Source organism: Physeter macrocephalus, unplaced genomic scaffold (assembly GCF_002837175.3).
Source record: "Physeter macrocephalus isolate SW-GA unplaced genomic scaffold, ASM283717v5 random_829, whole genome shotgun sequence".
Classification (NCBI taxonomy): domain Eukaryota; kingdom Metazoa; phylum Chordata; class Mammalia; order Artiodactyla; family Physeteridae; genus Physeter; species Physeter macrocephalus.
In genome coordinates this window covers 6,731-33,027 of record NW_021146115.1, presented here as the reverse complement: position 1 = coordinate 33,027, position 26,297 = coordinate 6,731, and the positions used below count along the sequence as shown (strand labels likewise).

The window sequence follows — 26,297 nt, the reverse complement described above, 5'->3', positions numbered from 1 at the left end:
ACCGAGCTCCCTGGCCCCTTCTGGAAAAGGGCTCTCACCAGAATCCAACCATGCTGGCACCCTGATCTGGGATGTCCGGCTTCCAGAACTGAAAGAAATAAACTTATGTTTTTTATTAGCCACCCAGTTTACGTTATTTTGTGATAGCGGCTCGAACAGACTGAGACATCACCGCTCTGCCCAGGGAGATCCTGACCACCCTGGTTGGGTGCAGTAGACCCTAACTGACGGAGCTGGCCACACTCTTTGTACTTGACTCTGACTGCCTGCTGGTCTTTGCCAGTCTTGTCCTTCACTCCAGTGACCGTGTTTCTCTCTGGTCTTAACTTCCTCCCCATCGGCACTGACCTCACAGGTCTGGGGTCTCACCATGCCTTTCCCCCAGGCCCGCCTAAGTTATAAAACCAGAGAAGATGCTGTCAAATCACAAAGGTCTCCCAGCAAGCATCTGGTTAAGAACCTGAGGTCAAATCCCGCTCTGTCACTCCAAGCAAGCCATTTCACCTAAGCCTTAGTTCACTTATCTATAAAATGGGGCTAGCAATGATGCATCCTACAGAGCCCTTGTGAAGAGAAAATGAGCTAATATATGTGCTCAGCACATCGTGAGTGTCCTACAGATGGTAACTTCAAAAGGCCTGGGAAGAAAGGATTGGAGTTGCTGCTGAATCACCTCTGGACCTTCAAGGTCCTGGCTGACCAGGGTCAATTCACTGGTCATTTTCCTGGAGGTCTAATTTTCCCACGTTCCAGTTGGCTGAGTAATGAGGCTGCCCTTTCCCCAGTCTGTACGAGTGGAGTTCTTGTGGCTGAAAGAAGAAAGTGTGTTGCCTGGAACTGGCACGTGCCCTGTTTTGGGCACCACTGATGGCAGTCTGGATGGCTGAGCGATGGGCACAGGAGCTCGAGTGTCCTTGCTGCAGGATCTACTGTATGTATGTCTGAGTACTGTGAGGCTCCTACCTGCCTGTTTCTCAGCAGAGTCAGCCTCTGATTTCTTCTGGAAGGACAAGGCTGTGAGAGTCCAGGCCCTCCTCTGGGCTTTCTCTTCTGTGCTGCGGGGCAAGAGGTCTAGTAGCCACTCAAAAACTTCCTTGTGTTCAGCATAGTGTTACAGAATCTTGGGACTCCAGAGCTTGAGAAGGCATCAAACAGAACCCTAGACCGTAAGGGAGTGCGGGCAGGAGCCCAGAAGGCCCTCTTGGTAGACTGTACATTGTTAGTGCTAGAAAGGTCCTCAGTGTGGACACAGAATGACACAGAGAGCCTCAGGCAGAGCCATGGGACATTAGAGCTGGAGGGGACTCGAGATGTTTCTGCTGGAAGGTAGGCTAGCGTGTGTTTAATTCAACTTTCTGATTTTATAGCTGGGTCTGTGAAGAATTTTCTAGAGATGAGGTCCATGCAACTGCTTTAGGTATTTAGGCTGGGGCAGAGAGAAAGACAAATGTTTATAGTTTATCTGTGAGGTTGTCATTTCAGGTAAGAGAAGAAAAATAGTGACTGGGCATTTATTCCACCAATATTTATAGACTTCTTCTGTGCTAGGCCCAAGAGGAGCGAAACACTGTAAGGTTAGAAGTGGCAGAAAAATAATGTGAGCTGGTTTCAACAAAAGGACGTTTATTGGCTCACAAAACTGGAAGCCCATAGGTAGAGTGGGTGTTATGGACTGAATTGTGACCTCCTTCCAAATTCATATGTTGAAGCCTTATATTTGGAGACAGGGATAATTAAGGTTAAAAGAGGTCATAGGATGGAACCCTAATCCGATTGGACTGGTGTCTTTATAAGAAGAGGAAGAGACAATAGACTGCTCTCTCTCTCTGCAAGCACACAGGGAGGAGGCCATGTGAGGACACAATGACAAGGTGGCTGTCTGCAAGCCACCAAGAGAGGCCTCACCGGAAACCAACCCTGGACTTTTAGCCCTCTAGAATGATGAGAAAGTAAATTTCTATCGTTTAAGCCCACCAGTCTGTGGTATTTTGTTATGACGACCCAAGCAGACAAGACAGTGGACCTCAGAGTTGTTTAGTCCAGAAACTCTGACTCCATTTCCCTGCGGTTCTCTCAGCTCTGCCCTCATTTGTAGCCCATGTATTAGGCTGGTAGCAAGAGCACTGCGATAGTTCCAGGCCCGGCAATGTGCAGAGGAAGAGAAAGAGAGAAGGTTGCTCCACGATGTTCCCTCATAAAAACAAGAGAGATCTTTCCCAGAAACCCCCATTAAACCTTTCCTTGTATCTCACTGGCCCTTAGGTCACAGGCCTAAAAGACTCCAAACAGAAGTGTAAGCAAAATAGAAGTTTATGTCTCTTTCATATCATAGAAGAGTTAGGAAAAAAAGCCATCCAAGACTGATAGGTGGGCTCCACCATCCTCCAAATATGGCTTCCCTCTCTAGGTCCAGGGAGACTGTTCCAATTTCTATTACCTCTCAGAAAGGGGGAAGGGCAGGGGAAGGACAAGGGAGCACATGCACATTCTTTGCGAAGGCATAGCTTAGAAGTGGTACAATCGTGTCTGCTCACAATCCTTTGGTGAGAACTTAGACTTGTGGCTACATCAAGCTGCAAGGGAGGCTGGGAAATGTAGTCCTTACCAGGCAGCTATCCGCTTGGTCCCAAACTGGGAGTAATGTCACTAAAGAAGGTGAGAGTGGATATTAGGGAACCAGAGAAGTCTCTACCACACACTGATTAGTTCAGGCCCAGGTTCCCGAACCAATTCTTGAGAAGGGTGGTGGGCCCACCCCTGGAGCTGGGCAAGGGGTCAGCTTCCCTTGAGGCATATGGGCTTGCTTAAGTCTCTGTACTCTGGGTCTGTTTGTTATGGCAACTTAGCTTGTCTGCTAAATAATACACTGTGCCTTGTATACTTCTTAGGAAGCTGGAAGGGGGGTGAATGGGTCTTGGGTAGTCAACCAGCAGGGTCCACTGCATTACCTGCCTTTGAGGCCCTCTGACTCTAGGAGAGGGACGGATTTAAATAGGTCACTATGGGTCAACATAACAAATGGTAAACTAGCAGCAATATATAAATCCCAATGAAAACAGAGGGAAGAATTAAGAGAAGGCTTCTACGAAGGGATAAAGAATATCATGAGTTCATTTTGTCTGGGTCTTAAAGGATATGTGGGAATTCCCCCAAATGATTTTGGTTGGGAAAGAGCCTTTCAGACAAAGAGAACAGCAAAATCACGGAGGCATGAAGGCCTACAGGGTGTGGCTAGTGGTCTGGTGTGGCTAGGGAGTGGGAGGGCGGGAGTGACCTTGGGAGCAGTTAACAAAGGGCACCTGAGAGCCAGGGGGAGGCAGCAGCCCGTCTGACAAGCCTCTGGAAGCCATGCAGGGTTTTTAAACCAGCAGAGACATGGGCAGATCTGTGTCTTTCTCTGAGGTAGAGACTGGAGGATGACTCGTTAGGAAGCTATTTCACAAATTCGGCTGAGTAATGAAGAGAGCCTGCATCAGGGCTGTGGTGGTGGAAAAGGAGACAAGGAGATAGTTTGCAGAGAGATTTTGGTGGCAGAACTGACAGAACTTGGTAACCGGGTGACTGAGGGGGGTTGAGCAAGGACAAGGCAGGGGGGGAGTTAAATATGATCCTAAGTTTATTTGCTTGTGCTAGAAATCTGGAGGAGGAGTACAAGGAAAGCAAGTTTTGTGGGTGAGAGGAGAAAACAACTACCCACTGTCCTCAGCCTGGTCCATGACAGACTTCTCTGGGTCCCTTGAATGCATGACGTTCTCTCTTAACTCAGCACTTCTGAACACTCTGTGCCTACTCCATGGAACACTGCCTCACCCTCAGATCTCCAGCTGGCTAATTCCTCATTTCGTCTAAGAGCCTTTCTTGACAACCTCCTCCAACCTAGGTGAGAAACCCTCTTCGATTTTCTTGTAGTACCCCAGGCCTTTTCTTTACAAGCCTCTAACTCAGGCTTGTTTAATCACTCAGTCACTTCCACGAGGGACCACGTCTGTCTTGCTCGCGGCTTCATCTTCAACACCTTGTCCAGTGCCTGGGCGCTTGTGCTGGGTTTGAGGTATTCAACAGTTGTCAATGGAAATAGGAATTGGCCAATAGTTTCTATCAGGGCCCATTCAGATGTAATGCAAAGCAATGAGGCTACCGTGGGAACAGGTGACGTGACCCTTTAATAGGCCTGGATCACTCTAGACCAGTGGTTTTCAACCAGGGGTCTGGAGGCATTTCGGGTAGTCCTGACTTGTGTAAGTGTGTGTGTGTGCTACTGTGTCCAGTGGGTAAAGGCCAGGGATGTTGCTAAACATCCTACACAATGCACAAGATAGCTCCCCACAACAAAGGAGTATCCAAGCTGACATGACAGTAGTGCCCAAGTTGAGAAACCCTGCTCTAGAGATGGGTGAGCCAACCAGATGGCCAAGCGCCCATTTGGAGTACTGGCTTCTCTGGCCCAACTGAGGAAGAGCAAGAGAAGCTTAGTGGCTGTCACAAGAAATATGGACTTGTGATGTGCAGCCAGGAATCACCTTGGATTGGTCTCAGTCAAAGGCCCAACACCTTGGGCAGTTTCTCCTTAACTCAACTCCCGGCTGTAAGCCCAAGAGGCCCAGCCTGGCACTCGCCTCTCTCTGACTCACTCCACTGGGTTTCTCTTGCTCTTTGGTGGAAGTGGCCACCGCACACTCTTCCCACCCCATCTGCCTCGCTGATTATTTTCAGCTTGGCTTGCAGAGGCCCAACGCTGCAATTACACCCCAACCTCAATGGCTCCTTCTGAAAATAACATTTGGGTCGAAGAAAACCTCAGTCTGGTGGGCTGGATTTTATACTAAACAGTTAAAGAGTGGGTGTGGGCATGGGGGTGGGGATGGGGACAAGGGAGTGGCAGGATGGTACAATTAAGAGAAGAATCTGGAAGAAGGGGAAGGAAAAGGAAGGGAAGAGAGGGAAGGAGTGGCGGCAAGGGCTGCTGCAGAAAAAAAATATATCTACTGGGCAGGGGTCAGCCATCTTTTAGAAGTCTTATGCCAAGTCTTCATTTAAGCCCCTAATTGAAGGTTTTGTTTGCTGAAATAACTCACCCCTACCCCCAATCATTGAGGCCTGGGAAATTCATGTCTGCCTGGGGCCAGATGAATTAGTCTATGGGCATACCAATCTTTGTCCTAGCTAGTGACCAGATTTTCCGACCCCAAAATAGGAGCCACATGGTTTGACACAGGATTTTTGTTCTCTTTCCAGGCGAGCATGGCAGTCTGGGAAATGTAGTTTCGATGCCGATAGGTGGAATTTCTAAGCAGTTCCATGGTCAGTGGAGGAGAGAAGACAGGACCTTCAAAGTAGGGGATTCCCAGGGAAATCAGAGATTTATGGGTTACTTTAATTCAGAGAAGAGAAGAAAACACTAGAAAAGAGAAACTTTGTCCCACCCAGGGGGCGGGGGAATAAGGAGAGAAAGACCTGGAAGCGCATTTTGGATTCCAAAGGAAGCGGACGGAGAGAAGGTTGTATGAGGTGAGATTTGGGAAAATAGGCAAAAGAGTCCCACACGTTAGTTAAAAGCTCAGTTCTGCAGTCAGCCAGACTTGGGTTCAAATCCGGAGTATGCTAACCACCTGGGGGATCTCGGCAGTAACTTAGCCTCTTTTTAGGCCAGCAGTATAGGTCTAGAGCGAGGCTAGTAGAGTTTGTATCCTGGCTCTGTGACCTTAAGCAAGTTACCTAACCTCTCTGTGGCTCACTTTTCTCCTCTGTAAAATGTAAACAACACCCACCTTCTAAGGTGTCCTAAGGACTTAGAATCTTAGAACAGTGCCTGGGACATTGGCAATCACTCAGCATATGTTAGCTATTGTTATTACCTCTGGAGTTTTTCTTCAAATGTAGTAGACAAGACACATTTTAGCTAACACATACTTTTTTTATTTGACTATGAGTTTATTTTCAAGTGTATTAAAATATATGACTAGCACATCAGAGCTGTGGTTTCACTAATGTTGTTGCTTCAGGCAAGGCTATGTAGGAAAAGGGAATCGATTTAAAGTTAATTTTAAAAATAAGGAAAGTTAATAAAATAAAATAAAAGTCAACTTAAAATATATAACATAGGAGGCATGTGGGTATGGAAGAAAATCATGCAGGCAATACCTAAATGGCTCAAAAATTTGGAAAAAAATCCGCGATGCCATGTTCCTTTTTGCTTATAAAACCTTCTAAGGCACATGGGTGGAGAAATGGAGGAAAGATACTGATCTAGATGCTATCAAAACTTTGCCTCTTTTCCCCTCTGTAACCACTGTTCTTCCCTCTTTGAGAATTCAGTAGAAGGGCCCAGACAAGCGAGATCTGACGCCCTAATGAGCTTTGGAACCCCGAAAGCATTGTGGACTGGGGGGGCTCGGGGAAGAGAGGCCGAGCTCTGTAAACCGAAAGCCAACTCCCCAACTTCGCTCTCCTGTCGCGTTTAGGGCGATTCGAGCCTCTCTGATTTTTTTGGATCACTGGGTCAATCAGTCAGCCAATGCCTCGGGAGAAGTTTAATTAAGCTCAGATCGTCGGCGCGAGCTGCCAAAGGTCTCCCTGCCCGCCCCGCCCCCAGCACATCTGGTGAAAAGCTTCTCCCCCTCCCGGCAGGACGGGCCGCAGCCCGCGCATGCGCATCGGCAGGACGCCCAGCGCCCCACGGCCGGCTCTGCTCCCAGAACGGCGTTGCAAACTGTTGCATCAGACAGTAAGCAGCGGCCGGGCCGCCAGGGTTTCTAGGAAGATAGGAAAGGTTTGAGATCTTCTGTGGTCGCTTGGGAGCGTTGGCGGCCAGTCAAGGTGTTTACACACTGGTAACAAGATCCGCTGAAATCTCACGCTTGCGCCAGTCGGGGTAGGGACTTAGCCACAGGTGAGTTCGCTGAACTCCGCTGCTGCATCTGCTCCCACCCCAAGGCCCCAGGCTGGACCAACCGAACTGGGATTCGCTGTGCTTTACTAAGAGCATGGGCCCTGAAGGAGTGAGCGGGGTTTTGATTCCTCTTCCCAAGAACAAGAATGCCCCCGAGGAATTTCTCACTCTGTGAAAGTGCAAAACTAATTTCCCCCGGTAAGCGCTGTTGCCGATTCCCAAAAGGGCTTGGAAAGATCCCAGTAGGAATGTTTAGTAGTTTCCAAATCTCTTCACCCAGCAGCTGAACACGCAGACACTGACCATCAAAAACTTCTTGGTGGGTGGACACACGTCCTCCTTCACAGATAGGCCTTCTTTTGGTACATCTCAGTCCCCATGTTATGAAGACTTTGGACATTAGCCAGAGGATGCACAATCATGAACTCAGTGCAGACACAGCACACATATACAGGTTCTCTAGACCCAAACAGCTCTGCAACTCAGGTAATGGAAAAGTCTTCCTTACTCTCCCTCAGTCTTCTGATCTCTGAGCCACTCCTTCCTCAAGGGGAGAGAAAATAATACTGTATCTAGAAGGGGTGGGCCAGTCTTGGGGGTGGGATATTCAAGAAGAATGAGTACTGATTTAGAATCTACTTTCTAAAGGGATTTCCAAGGACGTAATCTGAATCCTACAGTCCAATCCTCTCTCTCCCTCTCTCTCTCTCATTTTGTTTTTTTTTGGTGGGGGAGTGGGGGAATGGATTAAAACCAAGCTCATTCAGTATTAATGGATTTTCCAAAAAGACAAAAACTGGCAATTTACCTTATGCATTCTGTCTTTGCTAGGGTGTTGATGGTGGAAATCTATTCCATTTGAATAATCCTGAAAGCTAAAACAGGCCTAGTGTTCTTCCTTGCCCTCATTATTATGAATCACTCAGTCCCAAGATTCAATAGAAAAATGACCCAAAAGACTCATAAGCATTATCTCACACATCCTTTTGCCAGATAGTCACTGTTGTTTGTTTAAGCCAACGTTTTCCTTTGGACAGTGGGGTATTATGGCACTGTGGGATTTTTCACCATAGTAGATGCTTCATAAATATGGCCTGAGCTATTTTGGTCAATAGTGATCTTATAAACAGAAGGAATGACTACTAGAAAAGGAAGGAGCATGGGCTAGTGCTGGAGCTGGAGCATTTCTGAGCCCTGCTTCTGAAGGTATATCAGGACCCTAACCTTCAACCAAATAGGTGTCACCACAGTGGTGTCTGTGGTCACAGAGTGTGATCTCAGGGAGCTGCCAGAAGCTGACAGAATGTCAGATATGTCTAAGCAACAGTCCTCACCTGGAGAAGCAAGTCATTTACTATTATGGGGCCTCTCCAGGCATAGAAGTTGGAGCCAGGAGGTCAGAAGCCCGGTGGGAATGGGAGAAAGTAACCTTCTGAGCTCATGTTAGGTTCTCTGCTGTACCGCTAGCATCTACACATCGTAGGCCCTCAATACATGTTTGTACAGTGAATGCACTGAAAGAATGAGGGGAAGCAGCAGAGAGAGAAAAGGTCAAAGAGGTCTAAGCATTTTGCAAGAAGCAGCCTGGGATGTTCAGGACTCTCTGGTGTTGGGTAAGAGGGGAATCCTTGTAGTTCAAAGACGTAGGGTGAGAGAGTCACAATTGTTGTGACAAGTCTCAAGAAGTTCCTTCTGCCTTGCTTTCCCAGTTTGGAAAACCTCCAGTTAGTGATTGCAGAGCTGGCCAGTCAATCTCTTCAACCAAGCCTAGTGACATCATCAATCATTGCTTCACCTCGACAGAATTCCCGGAGCAAACTTCTGGAAAAGTAAGGGGTCTGAGGGAGGGTGTGTGACTGAGATCCAGAGGACAGGAAAATCCCCCAGAAGCCATTTTTTAAAGCCATAAGCAAAGTGGTGGCCCAGATGACTAGATGATGCAGACAGACGCTAAAAATGTGATTTGTTTTCCACATTCTGGGGGCACTCATAAATTCTCAACACTATACCCAGCCTAAACCCAGACAAACCTTCTGTTCTAAAGGCTTATGATCTAAATTCCTTGTGGAAAGTCTGTCTTTGAAATGTTTAAGGCACCTCATTTAATCCTCATTTTCACTTCAAGTCAGGTACCTCCTCCCTGGGAAACCCACCACATTTGAAGTTTGTAGCTGGCCTTCCTTCTGTTTTTGCTATTTATGTGCCAATTTAAAGGGTGGAGAGAGCCACATTAGTTTAAAAATAAAACACAAATAGCAAAATGAGTCTTGGTTAAAGTAAAAACCACAGAAGGGATTTTTTTTTTCCTCTCATACTTTTCAGATTTTCCTAGAACCACCTTTATTTCCTCAGAGCCCAGACATAGAAAGTGAGTGGGCCTCTCCAGATGCTCTTCCAAGGGAAAGCTGAACGCCTCATTCCTATTCTCCTCTCATTGCACCTTGAGAATTTGTTTTCCTATTTTAAACAACGGAGTCTCAGACTGGGGCTCAGAAAGCTATTGGAGCCCTTGCTACACATGTGGTATTTTTGAGCACTCTTAGAATAGATTTTGGTTTGTTTTTGCATGGTTTGTATCTTACCTCTTTTGTTCAGCCGTATCACCTTTTACATTCTAGGTGATAGGTGATGGGAACATCACTTTAAAGTCAGATACTCCTGGTAGATTCCCAGCATTGCTACTTACCAGTCTTCTGACCTTACCTGTCAAATGAGAATAAAGATGCACACCTCTCAGGGCTGTAATGAGGATTAAGGAGTCAAGACACAGGAAGACTCAACACAAAACAAGCGCTTAATACACTGTAGCTATTATAAAAAAAAAAGGATCCTTTTATCTCTTCACTCCTTCCTTAACCAATCCTCTCCTATTTTGGAGAAGGAAAGAAAGTTAGTCATCTGTTCCAGTGGATGATTTTTGTCAATTTTTGCATCACCAAAGGGTCTGTCAGAAGGGAAGACAAGGCTGAGTTGACTTGTAAACACCTGGGCCTTTTAATGGGATGGGATCAGTATTCTTGCCTCTCAAGAGGTGACCAAACCAGCAGTGCAGGGACAGGGGAAACATTGAAGGCCGATGGCTGGGTGGTAGGAGCACAGAAGATGGGGAAGAGTGGTCAGGAAAAGCAGGCCCAGGGCTAAGGCGAGGGGCCAGATGGGGTGCCAGCTACCCGCTTTGGGGTTCTGAGTCTAGCTCCTGCAGGCCGAGGCCCGCCCACCCCGGGGTCTGGTAACCGTGGGACCCGAGGCGCATGCGGCAGCGCCCTCTGCCGGCCTCGCGGGGCAAGCCGCCCGCCCGGCAGTTCTGCAGGTGGGACCCGGGATCCCTCTCGCTGCCTCCGCCCCCGCTCCATCCCTTCAGAGGACCTCGCGGCTCTGTCCCTGACCGGATTTCGGGAGAAGCGTCCCTATCTGACGCCTGTGGGCTGAGCAGAGATGCTGATGCTCGGAAACATCCAATTCATCCGGGATCGGAGGCCGCGGGAACTCACCCAAAACCCGCAGAGGCTGCGCCTCTGGGACCCGGGGCCAAAGCCTGCAGGGCTGTCGGATCGCCTTTGGCCAAGACCACGGGTTCTGCGGACAGAGAGGAGCCCTGGGTTCGCTTTCTGCCTCATCCATTTTCCAGCTAGGTGACCTTGGGCAAGGTACTTAAATTTCCACGAGCCTTAATTTCCTCATCTTTAAGATGGAGAAAATGATCCCGACTTTAGTGGGTTGACATGACGATTACGTGGGATCAGACAGCCTGGGTTGGAATTCTGGCACTGACTTCAGCTAGCTGTGTGCCTGGGGCAAGTTACTTAACCTCTCTGTGCCCCGGTTCCCTTCAAAATAGGGATAATAAAGGTACTTACCTCCGAGGGTTGTTGCCTGCAAAGCGCTGAACACAGTGCCTGGCACAGAGTAAGCGCTCAATAAATGGTGGCTATTGTGGTTGTCGTTATTATTGTTCTTAAGACCGCTGAGCACACGAGCAGAACTCTAGCTGGCGGCTATTATTAGTCTTTCCTGGGTCCGGCTATTTCTTTCCGGGCATTGCTAAAATCTTTTACCAGGCGCTCGCGTCCTAATCAGTAGCCGAAGGACAGCCGGCCTTCCCGAGTTTGGAAAATCGAGGTTCCCCTGGAGGAGGGCCAAGAACGCGGCCGCGGGCTGCAAGGACCGGGACCTCCCGGGAGGGTGCCTGCGCCACGCCGCCTCCGCCCGTGCCTCCATTAGCGCGCGTCAGAGCCGCAGTGACGTCGCCAGGTCCGCGGGCGGGGGGGAGGCGCGGCCGGGACACGCGGGAGCCTGGGGTGACGGGGATGGCCGTGGTGGCCCGGCCGCGCGAGTGCCCTGCTACCCCCGGCGGCTGCGGCCGAGGCAGCCCGAGGAGCTGCGGGAAGGCCCTGGCCGGGGTTGGCTCTCCCGCGCCTGCGGGCGCTGGGCGCAACGGGGCTCCGCCTGCAGCCCCCGCGCCCCGGGCCCGCCCAGCCCCGCGCGGGGATGACCTCCTGGCAGCCGCTCAGCGTATGCGTGGTCTTTCCCCTCCTGTCCTCTCTTCCCCGCACCCGCCCCAATCTCATTCCTTCTCGTCCCCAGCGACACGCTCAGTTTCTTCCTCCACCTTCCTTCTGGACCAACTCATTTGCTGTGAGTGGTTATTAACTATTAACCACCCACAGGAGGCGCCTCCCACTCCAGGCTCCATCTGCAGCCCTCGGCGCGCCCATCTCTTCGCTGGCCTGGCCGGACAGTTCCACTTGGCTTGCCGTGCACTCATCTCCAACTCGCCGCGTCTGGTCCATCTCAGTGATGGCAGTACCATCATCCTAGACGCCTCGCCCCTCTAAACACCTCTCCAGGCACTCTCCATTTCTTCATATTCTAATTCCAGCCAGCCTGGTTTAGGGATCCCTCTCCCATTGGCTATTAACATATTCCCCTCAAGGATCTCCCTGCTGCGCTCCCGCCTCCTTCAAAAATCCATCCTCCACGCACCGCCAGAGCGATTACCTGCAATCAGGCCTGGCCATGCCTTTCTCTGCTTAAGGCTGCCCAGCCTGGGACCCCAAGCCCTCTCTGTCTTCATGGACACCCTCCTCTGCCATTTTCTATCTGATACCTTTCAGAGCTAGCCCTGGGTGTTGCACCATGCTGGGACCACACGATTCAAGGTCTTCCGTATCTTTACTGCTGTTGGGCCCTATCAAGGGAATTTACTCCTCACTCCCCCTCCCGCCCCAGCTGGCTTCCTCTTACTCATTCCCTAAAGCTCAAGATGTGAGTCACCTCTTCAAGACTGCCTTCCCTGTTCTGCTATCTGGCTGAGCGAAGTGCCTCTGGATCCCCAAACTTTCTATCCCTGCTGCTTTAGTTGTATTTGGCATAAAGGCCTGATCTTTCAAGATGGCCTCTGAGGCCCTGCCTGGTCTGTGCACTGCCCCCCACCTTCACCCACAACTCCAGCCTCTTCCTCCCTGGCTCTGGCCACAGTGGGGGTCTCAGTTCCCAGCATCTGTGTTCACCTTCCCATGCCAGTGGCTTTGTACAGCCTGTTCTCTCTGTCTGTACCTTTCTGCCCTTTCTCAGCTACTCAACTTTTGGCTCTCATCCTAAGTAAGCATCATTTCCTCAGACTTCCTCCCCCCTGCCACCCCCAATTCAGTTGAATTCTCCTTTGATGGATCAAAGCATACACAAACACCTACAGAGAATAATATTCTTAACACCTGTTTATTCTGTACCCCTTCCCTGGCACCCCCCTCCTTGCCAAAGCTTAACATTTGCCGTATTTTCTTCAAATCTTTTTTTAAGGACATAAAACTTCACAGATCTGGGTAGAGTCCTCTGAACTCATTTCTGTCCCTCCCCTGAGGTACCTGCTCTCTTGCATTTGGGGTTTATCATTCTCATTTATGCTTTTGTATTTTTTTACTACATATGTTTGTGCCTGTAAACACTTCATAGAATTGTTCGGCATGTTTGTAAACTTTGACGAAATGGCATTTACTGGATGTATCATTGTGTAACTAGTTTTTTTCACTCAGCATTATGACTATGAAATGTAGCCACACATGTAGTTCTAGATCATACATTTTCACTGCTGATTAGGGTCCCGTTGGATGAGTTCACCACACTTTACCCGTCTCCTTCTGGAGGACATTCAGCTTATTTTCAATTTCTTTTTCGTTAGAAACAATGCTACAATTAATATTTTTTTATACCCATCCCTTTGTGTGAAAGTGAGCCACCCAGGTAGATTCTTGGGTGTGGAATCGCTGGCCTCAGGTCGTGTAAATTGGCAGCTTTACTGGGCATGGCTGAACAGTTTTTCAAAGCAGTTGTACCAGTTTACACTTCGATAGCAATATATGAGTTCCCATGCTTGGCTTCCTCAACAACACTTGGTAATGTCAGGCTTTAAAACTTTTGCCAAGCTGGTGGGTGTGAAATGGTATTCCAGTGTTTTAATTTGCAATTCCCTGTTTACAAGAGAGACTGAGCATACTTTCATGTGTTTACTGGCTATTTGCCTTTCATCTTTTTAAAATTGCCTCTTGGTTTATTTGACAGTGCTTCTATTGGATTATCTCTTATTATGTGTAGGAGTCCTTTATATATTCTGGGTACTAATTCTTTGTCAGGCTGTAGCCCATCTGGTATCTTCTACTCCACTCAAGCGCAGTTTTAAATCTGTGTGATTGATTAATGGCTGACTTTCCCACTAGACTATAAGCTCCATGAGAAGAGGGGACCAACCCCCACAAGGCATGCGGTATCTAACACATACCGGGACTTAATAAAAAATATTTCTGTACTGAGGTGTATTGACATTATTTGTCTTTTTACATGCTCATCACTTCATCCCTCATCCTCAGTGACCCACAAGGCTGTAAACTCCTTGAGAGCAGGAATCTGGAGCTATTTTATTCATTTTTCATGTCTCCACCTTTGTATCTATCACAGCATAACACCTCTGGCACAGAATATATATCCAGTCAGTTTTGCTTAATTTCCTTTGAGCTTTCTCTTTCTCCTCTTTCCTTTCTCCTTAACCCATCTTCTATCCCTAAGCCCAGTTATATTATCTCTAAAATGAAGGAATAGGAAAACCTTCTCAGCTGTTTGTGAAATCACACGATACAATGTATTCAAGGAAGTAGAGCAGTGCTTAGCACACAGTTAGCGCTCAATAAGTGGTGACTTTCATTATTCCCAGAACAATCATTTTGGTGACTAAAGATATACTCTATTTAATTTTAACAGCAGAGTTCTTTCAGAGAGAGAATAAAACTGAACTTCCTGAAGATCTGGTGAGCGTTTTTTTTCCCCTCCCTTTATTGGCATTTGACCCACTATATAAGGCTCAATCCCAACACGATCTCTGAAAAGCATCAAATATCATTCTTCTCCCTTTCTTTTATAAATTCCAGACATATCAAAGGCATATGAACCATACATAGAATTCAAACCTTTAAGTGGAAACATATAAAGGCCAATTCCACATCTTTGGCCAGAAGTCAGAGAGCAGAAAAAAGGTCTGTCAGTGATACCAGAAGTGGGATTTAGTGGTTGCAGCCAGGGACAAAAGCAGAATTCTTACATCTGTTTCCTACATCTGCCATTGATTGTGTGACCTTTGATCTATTTATAAAATGAAGATAATAATTCTTGCTTTTTCTGGAGGTTGAACTTCATTAATTACTCATTTTAAAATGCTTTGAGATCCTCAACATGAAAGGCAGTTTGGCTGTATTTAAACAGCGCTCCCAAGAGGTAAATGGCCCAGCAACATCTGTCCAAGCAGCTCGGGAATCTGATCTCCATTTTACCAGAAAATGAGGCCCGGGAAGGCAGATTGTTGGTCCAGAGTTGTAAGTTGCCGACAGACACGGGGAAACCCCCTTCATCTCCAGCCCCAAGCTCGCAGGAATGAGAAATCTCAGGGCAGCCTTATTTGATCGAGATGTAATGCTACTCGGAGGCCCGTCATCTCTAGGGTTTCATCGCCACATGAGGAAAGCAGGTGGCTGCACTGGGCCCACTGCAACGGGAGCCCACCGGCGAGAACAATTAGAGCCACGGTGACGGTGGGCAGCGGCCTCTCCCCAGAAGGCTCAGAGGAACTTTGCTGAGGTGTAACAGGAGAAGGTGGGCTGAACCCAGAAAGCAGCGTAGGCAGGGCCCCTCCGGAGGCTGACCTTCTCCTCAACTCAGAGATCTGGGAAAGGGACCTGAAAGAAAACAACGGAGAGGGCTGGGATCCTTGTCTGACAGCTCTGCGTGGTAGCATCCGAGGGCTGAGCTGGCCCCTACCGCGGCTGTTAGAACCAGCGACAACTGTGCGGTGGTTTGAGGAGAGAGCCCTGGAGCCGGAAGAGCAGGCTTTAAAATCCAGCTGCAAACTTACCAGCCGTGCAATTTGGCCTCTGAGCCTCAGCGCCCCGACTAGGGGTAGGGATAATAATACACCAACTTGTCAGGGTTGTTAGGCAGATTAAACAAGAAAAGGCACGTGACAGTGTGCCACTTGTGGAAGGGATTCAATCACTACTCATGAGAAAGATGAAAACACTACAAACTCATTTATGACTGAGCAGAGTTCTCTCCCTTTTCTTAAAAAAGTTTTCCCCTCTTTATTCTTAAGCTAATACTTGTACATGATTTAAACAAACAACCAGAAAACAAAAACTACAACATCACGAAAGAGGATTCAGTGAAAAGTGAGTGTCTCATTGAAACGTCTTTTTTTTTTTTTTTCTTTTCTTTTTCTTTTTTTTTTTGGCTGCTCAGCTTGCAGGATCTTAGTTCCCTGATGAGGGATCAAACCCATGCCCCCTGCAGTGGAAGCACAGAGTCCTAGCCACTGGACCACCAGGGAATTCCCTTATTTGAACCTCTTATTGCCCATTTCTCCTCCCCTGGTGGCAATAAATATTATCAGGTTCTGGTGTGTCTTTCCAGAGACAGTCTATGCACATATAAGGATCTACCTGGATTTTGAACTTTGCCTTTTGGTTTTTTACTAAACAATGTATTTTTTTGGGCTGTGCCATGTGGAACTTCCCTGACCAGGGATTGAACCCGTGTCCCCTGCATTGGAGGTGAGGAGTCTTAACCACTGGACCACCAGAGAAGTCCTAAACAACGTGTTTTGAAATTAATTCACTCTCAGTATATACAGGGCTACCTCATTCTTTTTAAGGCTACATAGTATTACACTTCATTTATTCAGCCAGTCCTCTACAGATAGACATTTAGCCTGTGTTAGTTTTATTTATTTATTACCACCAATTTAGTGGCTTAACAACAGCACAGATCTATTATCTTACAGTTTTGTACATCAGAAGTCTGAAGTGAGTCTTGCTGGGCTAAAATCAAAGTGTTGGCAGGATTTCCTTCCCTTTGGAGACTCTAGGTGAGAATCTGTTTCCTTGTCCATTCTAGCTTCCAGATGTGTCTAGACACTTCTAGATCTGCATTCCTTGGCTGTGTCCCCTTCCTTCATCTTCAAAGCCAGCAACCATTGGTAGAGTTTTTCCTCAAGTCCCATTATTCTGACTGTCCTTGTATGCCTCCCTCTTTCACTTTTAAGGACTCTTATGATTGCATTGAGCCCACCTGGATAATCCAGGATAATCTCCCTATTTTGAGGTCAGCTGTTTAGCAATCTTAATTCCATCTGCAACTTTAATTCCCCTTTGCCATGCGTATTCACAGGTTCTGGGGATTATGATGTGGACATTTGAGGGGGGCATTATTCTGCTTACCACAAAGTTATTGCCTGTCTTTTACTATTACAAACAGAACTAATGAATGTCCTTGTATAAATGTCACTTCCTACCTGTGAGATCAAGTCTGAGAAGCAGTGTCTGTGTGAAAGGGCATGCATTAAAAAAGTTTTGGAAGGTATTGTCAAATTTTGCTCTAAAGGGATTGTACCAATTTGCACACCTACCACTAACGTACCAGTGCAATTAAAAAAATTAGTTGCCTTTTTTATTTTAGAGCAGTTTTAGGTTTACAGAAAAATTGATCAGAAAGTACAGCTCTCATATACCTCCTTCCCATAGTTCCCCCTCTTATATATATGTTATATTACTGTGGTACTTTGTTACAATTGATGAACCGATGTTGATACATTATTATTAACTGAAATTCCTAGTTTACACTAGGATTCACTCTTGGCATCCTATGTTCTATGGGTTTTGACAAATGTATAATTATATGTACCCACAATTATAGTGTCATACACGATAGTTTCACAGCCCTAAAAATCCTCTCTGTTCTGCTTATTCATGCCTCTCTCTTTCCCACCCCAAACTCCTAGCAAAGACTGATATTTTTATTGTCTCCATAGTTTTGCCTTTTCCAGAATGTCATATAGTTTGAATCATATAATATGTAACATTTTCAGATTGGCTTCTCTCACCTAGCCATGTACATTTAAGATCCCTTCATGTCTTTTTGTGGATTGATAGCTCTTTTTTTTTTAAATCACTAAATAACAGTTCATTGTATGGAGGTACCACATTTTGTATAGCCATCACCTAGTGAAGGACATCTTGGTTGCTTCCAAGATTTGGCAATTCTGAATAAAGCTGCTATAAACATCCGTGTGCAGGTTTTTGTGTGGACATAAGTTTTTCAACTGTGCGTGCCAATTTTTTCACACCTTTGAATACGCAGTATTTTAGCAAACTTCTTCATCTTGGCTAACCTGACAGATGACAGTGGTATCTAGTCACTGTTTTAATGTACATTTCTTTAATGAAGAGTGAAATTTGACATATTTTTATATTTATATTTTAATTTTTGGCAATGGTCTGCTCATGTTTATTCTTCTAGTGGCTTGCTTTTTTTTTAAGTGAGTGTACATACAATCTTTTTATATAACAAGGAAATTGGAAATTTGTTTTATATTTTTGTAAATATTTTGTCCAGTTTATTATGTCTTCTGATTTTTTCCATGTTGAAATTTAAAATATTTATAAGTCAAATTTATACCTTTTGTTTTCTTTTGAGGCCTTTGCGGTTTGTGTCTTGACTTTCCCACTTTGAGATTTTTAAAAATTCTCCTGATTAATTCTCATGTTTTTATGGTTTTAATTTTTACATTTAAGTCTTGGATACATCTGGGTGTACTTAGTTGAAAGGAGCAAGGTAAGGTTCCAAGTGCTGCGCTCCCCGCAGCCCCACCCCCCATTGTTAACCCATCAAGGAATGTTGTTCCAGTATCATTTTCAGAAGAATCCATCTTTCCTCTTATTGGAAATGCCACCTTGATTATGTACTAAATTCTAGTGGGTAATTGTATCTTTTCTAGTCTTTTGAGCTATTTTGCTTACCAAAGTTTTCCACTATTTTTAAAATTAATTAAGTAATTAATTTTATTTTAAAAATTTATTTTTGGCTGCGTTGGGTCTTTGTTGCTGTGTGCAGGCTTTCTCTAGCTGCGGCGAGTGGGGGCCACTTCATTGCGGTGAGAGGGTTTCTCACTGCAGTGGCTTCTCTTGTTGCAGAGCACGGGCTCTAGGCACGCGGGCTTCAGTAGTTGTGGATCAAATGTTCTAGGGCGCAGGCTCAGTAGTTGTGGTTTGCAGGCTCTAGAGTGCAGGCTCAGTAGTTGTGGCACACAGGCTTAGTTGCTCCATGGCATGTGGGATCTTCCCAGACCAGGGCTTGAACCCGTGTCACCTGCATTGGCAGGCGGATTCTTAACCACTGCGCCACCAGGGAAGCCCCTTCCACTATTTTTTTAATTACAGATTTACTGGGATATAATTCACGTACTATAAAATTCACCCCTTTAATTATACCATTCAGTGTTTTTAGTATATTCACCGAGTTGTATAGCCAACACTGCTCTCTAATCTCACAACATTTTCATCCCCCCACAATGAAACCTTGGACTCATTAGCAGTCACTCTCTACTCCTTCCTGCCCCTAGCTCCTGGCAATCACTAATCTTCTTTTGGTTTCTATGGATTTGTCTATTTTGGACATTTCATATAAATAGAATTATCTGGTATGTGGCATTTTATGATTGACTTCTTGCACTTAGCATAATATTTTCAAGGTTCATTCATGTTGAGGCATGTATCAGTACTTCATTCCTTTGTGTTTTTTTTTTTTTGATGTGGACCATTTTCAAAGTCTTTATTGAACTTGCTACAATATTGCTTCTGTTTTATGTTTTTGGTTTTTTGGCCATGAGGCATGCGGGATCCTAGCTCCCTGACCAGGGATCGAACCCTCACCCCCTGTATTGGAAGGCGAAGTCCCAACCACTGGACCGCCAGGGAAGTCCCCTTCATTTCTTTTTTATTGGCATATAATATTCCATTGTATGGCTCTACCACATTCTATTTATCCATTCATCAATTGATGTACATTTGGATTGTTTCCACTTTTTGGCTATTATAAATAAGGCTGCTATGAACATTTGTGTACAAGTTTTTGTGTAGATATATGTTTTCAATTCTCTTGGGCATATATAGAGGAGTGGAATTGCTGGGTCACATGGTAACTCTATGTTTAACATTGTGAAGAACTGCCAGAATGTTTTCCAGAGTGGCTGCATTATTTTACATTCTTTTTTTTTTTTTGGTACGCAGGCCTCTCACTGTTGTGGCCTCTCCCATTGTGGAACACAGGCTCTGGACGCGCAGGCTCAGTGGCCATGGCTCATGGGCCTAGCTGCTCCGCGGCATGTGGGATCTTCCCGGACCGGGGCACAAACCTGTGTCCCCTGCATCGGCAGGCGGACTCTCAACCACTGTGCCACCAGGGAAGCCCTATTTTACATTCTTAACAGCACTGTATGTGGGTTCCAATTTCTCCACATCCTCACCAACACTTGTTAATGTTTGTCTTTTTGATCTTAGCTATCCTTGTGAGTGTGAAGTGGTATCTGATTGTGGTTTTGATTTGCATTTCCCTAATGACTAATAGTGAGGACAACTTTTCCTGTGCCTATTAAACATTGTATATCTTGTTTAGATACATTTCTATTTAAATTCTTTGCCCATTAAAAATTTTAGTTATTTATCTTTTTTATTGAGTTGTAAGAGCTCTTTATGTATTCTGTCTCTTATCAGATATATGATTTGTAAATATTTTCTCCCATTCTGTGAGTTGTATTTTTATTTTCTTAATGGTGTCCTTTGAAGCACAAAAGTTTTTAATTTTGATGAGGTCCAATTTATCTATCTTTCCCTTTTGTTGTTTGTGGTTTTAGTGTCATATCTAAAAAACTACATTATGTTTTAATGTTTGGCAAAGAGTCTATCCTCACTTCCCGCACCCCCCTGCCCCCCTGGCCTATTCTTGCATGCTTATTTTTTTTCATGTGAACTTTAGAAGCAGCTCCTGTTGTTCCAAAAGCAATTCTTTCAGTATGTTTTAAAAATTGGAATCACTGTAAATATGAATGATTTGTGAGAACTGACATCTTTACAACAGTATATCTTCCTATTCAAAAACAGGATATGTCTCTACATTTATTCAGACTATTAAGTCCTTCAGTAGCATTCTAAAGCATTCTTCTTATAGATTTAGCACATTTAATATAGTTGTGTTTTTTGCTGTTGCTCATATGAATGGAATCTTTTCTTGTATTTTCTAACTGGTTGCTGATTGCATGTAAGAAAGCTACTCATTTTTGTATATCAGTCATATAACCAGTCATTCTTATTTTATTGATATTGAATGATTTTATTGATAATGAACGAGTTATGTTTTCTAGATATACAGTGATATCATCTAAAAATAATGATAATTTTGCTTTCTCCTTTCCTGTTTTTATACTTCTTACTTCTCTCTGTTTTCTAATTGTATGGGCCAGCACTTCTAAAACAGTGTTAATAATGATGGTGTTAGTGGAAATCTTTACTTTGCTCCTGACCCTACAGGAAATACTTCTAGGTACAGACTTTGAAGAGAGGCAGCTGTCAGTGTCTCTTTCTGAGTCTTTCTTTTACTGTGTTCTCTCTGTCAGGTTTCACAGTGTTACGCTAGCTTTCATAAAAAGAATTTGGAAGTTTTCCTGCTTTCTCTTTGCTCTGGAACAATTTAAATAGCAGGTAGAATTCACCCATGAAACCGTCTGGACTTGACACTTTTTTTGGGTATAGCTCTTTGAAAACATCCTCAATTTATTCTGTGGTATTTAGTATGTTTCAGGTTTTTTGGAGTATACATTTTAAAACTCTTCTAAATTAGTTGTAATATTTTCTATTTCCTAGAAAATTATCTATTCAACTCAGGGCTTTCAACATTTTGGCTTAGGTTGACTAAAGTAAATGCTTATGATTTTATTAATTAGTTTGGTATCTGTAGTGGTTTCCCAACTCTCATTTCTTATTTTGGGTATTTGATCTTTAAAAAAACTGGTGGGAGATCTTCCACTGCAAGGCTGCCTGTTTACATGGCCAGTCTGAGGCTGAAGGTTCCCAAGAGTGAAATCTCCCAATGACCAGCCAACTTGGTTTTGCTTGAGATGATGTAAGACAGACATTCCTTCGTGTACATGGCTTTTGCTGTGATCAGTTGAGTGTTCGGCACGTGCCAGACCCTGTGCTAAACTCTTTATGTGTATTTTCTCATTTAATTTTCACACCATCCCACAATATAGGTAATATGGCATTATTCCCATTTTATCGACAAGGAAACAGAGACTCAAGAGAGATTAAATAACTTGCCCAAGGTCCCACAGCTGGTGGCCGGTAAAGCTAGGACTCTGACCAGGTCTGTCCACCTCAGGACTCATTCTAAGTAAAGGGCCTTCTTCCGCAGCCCCTATTCCCACTCTGCACCTGCCTTTTACCTCACCTGGTGTCAGCAGCACAGGAATGGCAGCAGTTTGTGGACTTCTAACTCAGGCCTGTGTTTTCTGGACTTCTCAGGTGCCTCATAGTGTGACCCTGACTCCACCTCTTAGGTAATTTTTGAGGGCTGGCTCTGGGTCAGCCACGGTGCTAGGCGCTGGGAAAACAGCTCTTATAATCTGGCGGGGAGGGATCTGTGTCACCAGCTAAGTAAGATTCTCATTTAAATGGCAGAAACAAACCAAACCAAACCAAACCAAAAAACCAACCATCAAATCATTGTGCCTTGAGGTACAATTGTAGACAGAGCCCAGGACTAGTTTGAATCATACACATCTGACCCTTAATAGCTGTGTGACCATGACATGCCACTTTATGCCACTGAACCTCTGTTTTCACATCTATAAAATGTGGATAACATCACACATTTTTCACATTCTAGGGGTGCACATCTTACAGTTGATGGTGTCTCTCAAGGATACTTGGCAGTGTTGGTTTTTTTTTTTTTTTTTAATTTTACTTATTGTTACATAAAATAGTGGTGTGTCCTATTTTTTTTTTTTTTTTTTTTTTTTTTTTTGCGGTATGCGGGCCTCTCACTGTTGTGGCCTCTCCCGTTGCGGAGCACAGGCTCCGGACGCACGGGCTCAGCGACCATGGCTCACGGGCCCAGCCGCTCCGCGGCATGTGGGATCCTCCCGGACCGGGGCACGAACCCATGTCCCCTGCATCGGCAGGCGGACTCTCAACCACTGCGCCACCAGGGAAACCCGGTGTGTCCTATTGATGGTCTTAGATCTGATGACATATGATAGTAATCACATGGTTGCTGTGAGAATGAAATGAGATCATATATAGTGGAAAACCCCATACAAATTCAGGTAAAGCAGTGCAAGAAGCACTGGCGGCGATTCTAATCCCAAATCTGTTATCACTATCTTGTTGGATGACCGCAGGCAAATTACCCCTGTTGTGTGGTCCCCACATTTCCTTCTCTGGACTTCCTTCTCAGCAAAATGAGAGATTTATTTAATTCATTAATTCAGCCAACAGGTCCTGAGCACATTTCCTGGGCCAGGCATGGTGCCCCTCGGCGGGGGACTTGGCTCAGCAGAGTGAGGGAACAAGACTTCCTTGTGAGCAGTTCTCTGGTAATGGTAGAGACGGGAAGGGTGAACTGATCTCATGTGGCTCTTCTAGCTTTAATTTCTGTCCTTCTGGAACTAGGAGGAGGGCCAGATAAGGCAGGTGTGTTTGGGGAGGCCAAGTGGTATAGGGGTTAATGTACAGGCTATGGAGCTGAACAGTCTTGGACCAGCTCTGTCACTTTCTAGCTGTGTGACCTTGGGCCAATGACTTAATCTCACTGAGCCTCAGGAACCTTAACTGTAAAACGAGAGTGACAAGAGTTGCTGTCTCCCAGGGTTGTTATGAGTATTGAATGAAATGCAGTATGTAGAGCACTCAGCTCAGTGCAGACCAGTAACCAAGCAATTAATGAATGGTAACCTGCCTTTCTCCCTGCTGCTCTCCCTCTTTCCTTCCTTCTTTCTCCTTCCTGTTCTTCCTTTTCTACCTCTTCCTCCTTGCCCCCCTCCTTCTCCCCAGTTTACCTGCTGTTTTTGAGAAACAAAAACTTACTGTGCAGGAATCCCCTGTCCAAACCTTCCCACTTTGTATTTGGAGGTCGGCACAGAAAAAACAACTCTGCTGCATAGATTGGCCTCTCCCATTGCTGGCCTTTGCAGTGACTTCTGCCCTTGCTGGAAGTACTGATATCTGTCTGCCATGACTGCCCAGCAGCCAAAGGGTCTCAAGCAGGATGTTTTCCTCTGTGAGGCAGGGTGGACACAGAGTCCAAGGCCTAGGGACTTTTCAAGGGCCTGGGGAAAAGTTTGAGATCTGAAAAACGTTATTGGCACCAAAATAGGAAAAGGAAACTATAAAATCAAGAAGTGTTTAATTAAAAATCTACAAAATGTAACATTGTATTCACTTCATTAATTGTTAAAATTTAGTGTTTCTTTATATTTGAAAACAATTTATAGGTTGGATTTTACTCACTTTGTAAGAGTTCCCCAGTATGCAAGATAGTTTGAGAAATTATTGCCAATTGTAAATTAAGTGAGTTGTTCACCAGTTGTAAATTAAATGAGTATGTTTAGCCAATTCAGTAGCAAAAGTATTAAAAACACTTTCAAAAATTTTACAGGTAAAATTGTTAATATGGAATATTTTAGGTATCTTATACAATACAAGGCCTCTCTAGGGCCTGGGAAAGTCTTTAAAATGCGTTATGCTGTACATGGGAGGCCATTAACCCTCTTTTTAGTTCTCCGATTTTTTTCCCTAGGATAGCTGATTATTCTAACCTTTTGTAAGACATCTGATATATAGAATTTGTAATAATTTTTTGAAAATGTTCACGATGTAATAAAAATTGCAGGATATTAAACTATAGATCAGTTAGATCTCAAGTTTAAAAAAATTCATACATGCATTAAAAAAAAAGACTAGAAAGAAATATACTAGAATGTTAACAGACTCTTGGTAGAAAAACGTGCATAATTAGCTTTTCTTTTTTATAGTTTTCAGACTTTCCAAATTTTCTACAATGAAAATGCATTACAATCAGAAAAACAATTTTTGGTAGTTAAAAAAATTTTTTTTTCTTACTACAAAAGTAATTTATGCTCATTATAGAAAAATCACAAAATACATACAAGCATAAGGAAGGAAAAGAAACATGCAAATTCCACCCACCCAGAGACAACCACTGGGTCCTTCCAGACCTTTTTTATGCATACATAAACATTTATATTTTTATCACAAAACGGGATCATTCTGTACATAGTACTGTTTTGAAAACTGCTTCTTTCCCTCACAGTATATATTGAGAACATTTTTTTTAATGTCAACAGCACATTTCTACAAGATGATTATAATGGCAGCATACCACCACATTTTAAGGAGGAACCATAATTTACTTAACCTCTAATTATTAGACATGAATGCTACTTCCCAGTTTTCTCTATTACAAATGGTACTGTAATGAAAATATTTTAAAGCACCTAAGAATCCTTCATTTTCACAAGGAAAGCATAAAACACTACCTGACATTTATTTTTTGAATGATGCCAGGCTGTGAGGATCCAAAGGTGTTTAAAGGTAGTGATTCCCACTGGGAAGGAGTTTCCAGTTCGGCGGGAGACAGTGGCAGGAGCCATGAGCTCTGCCTGAGAAAGCCAGGAAAGGCTTCTCTGGGAGGGTCACACTGAGCTGAGACTTGATTGAGTGGGAGTTCACCAGGAACACAGGGTAGGGGAAGCAGGGAGACCTTCACAGGCACAGAGAACAGGACAGGAGAAAAAGGGAAAGTAGCATTTAATCTAGAGCCTGGGATGTGCTGGCTACTTTCACATTTTCTCATTTAACCCTCACATCAACAGTGCAAAGGTACTGTTATGATTCCTACTTTCCAGCCAAAGAAACTGAGGGTACTGGGCTTGTTTAGCTAGAGGTAGAGCCAGGATTTAGACACAGGTCTCACTCTAAAATCCAAGCTCTTTCTTTCTTCCTTTCTTTTCTTTTCTCTGATGATAGCAGAGGCAGTCCTGTGCTCCCAAGGAAGGTAATCCCTGGCCATTTTAAGGCCTGTGCTACCCCCTGACGTAAAGAAGTACTTAAGTTCCAACCCGCTTTGGTCTTTTCCTAACAGAGCTTGAAAGAGAAGTGGGAGCATCCATCCGCCGTCTTGGGTGCTGTGTTTTGCCACTGCTTGACTAAGCTGTCCTCTCTCCAGTATATCTTGGCACAAAGACGCAACGTTAGGCTCAGAATGGTGTGTTTTGGGGATGGTGAGACATTCAGTGGAGCAGGAGTGTGGGAGCTGGGGCTGGGGTTGGGGAGAAGTGGAGGGTAAGCCAAAGAGGTGGCCATGCTAAGGCCCATGTTCCCGATGTTTGCTAGGGAATGGCATGGTTAAACGGTTCCTTAGGAAGAAGAGCCAGACCACACGAGAGAGGACGGTTTGGCCTCCAGGGAACTGGTGTTGGAGAAAATATGACAGGGACCAAAAATAACAATAGTTAACATTTTTTGATTGCCAGGCTCTGTTCTAAGCATTTCAAATATTTTAATTCTCTTAATTCTTGCTATTGTTATCCTCGTTTTCCAGGTGAGAAAACTGAAGTGCAGAGAGGTTAAGTAACTTGTCTAAGGGCACACAGTAAGTGGAAAAGCTAAGATTTAGACTGAGGCAGCCTACTCTTAACCTTTAATCTAGTTTAGCCCTTGCAAAGCTGAATGAAGCTGCCTGTTAGCTCCAGGAAGACAGGGGAGGGGAGAGCAGGGGTGGGCCTTTGTAAGTCTGATCACCAGTGCAGAGCCCAATTTCTGAAACATAATGCACTGTGAATAAATATGATTTATTAATATTTATTATCATAATAGTATAATTAAAGAACACTATGCTAACACATATATATGGAATCTAAGAAAAAAAAATGTCATGAAGAGATTAGTGGTAGGACGGGAATAAAACACAGACCTACTAGAGCATGGACTTGAGGATATGGGGAGGGGGAAGGGTAAGC

General features: G+C 44.8%; 1 long non-coding RNA gene across 1 annotated transcript in view; it reads left to right on the top strand.

Annotated features, from left to right (window-relative positions):
- The first annotated feature begins 6,744 nt into the window (after nt 1-6,744).
- The window catches only part of LOC129391916 (uncharacterized), a 25,094-nt gene continuing 5,541 nt past the window's right edge, over nt 6,745-26,297 (top strand). Inside the window, exons 1-2 of the long non-coding RNA XR_008616792.1 lie at nt 6,745-7,375; nt 8,599-8,718. This is a non-coding gene — a long non-coding RNA (uncharacterized lncRNA). The remainder of the gene's footprint in view (nt 7,376-8,598; nt 8,719-26,297) is intronic.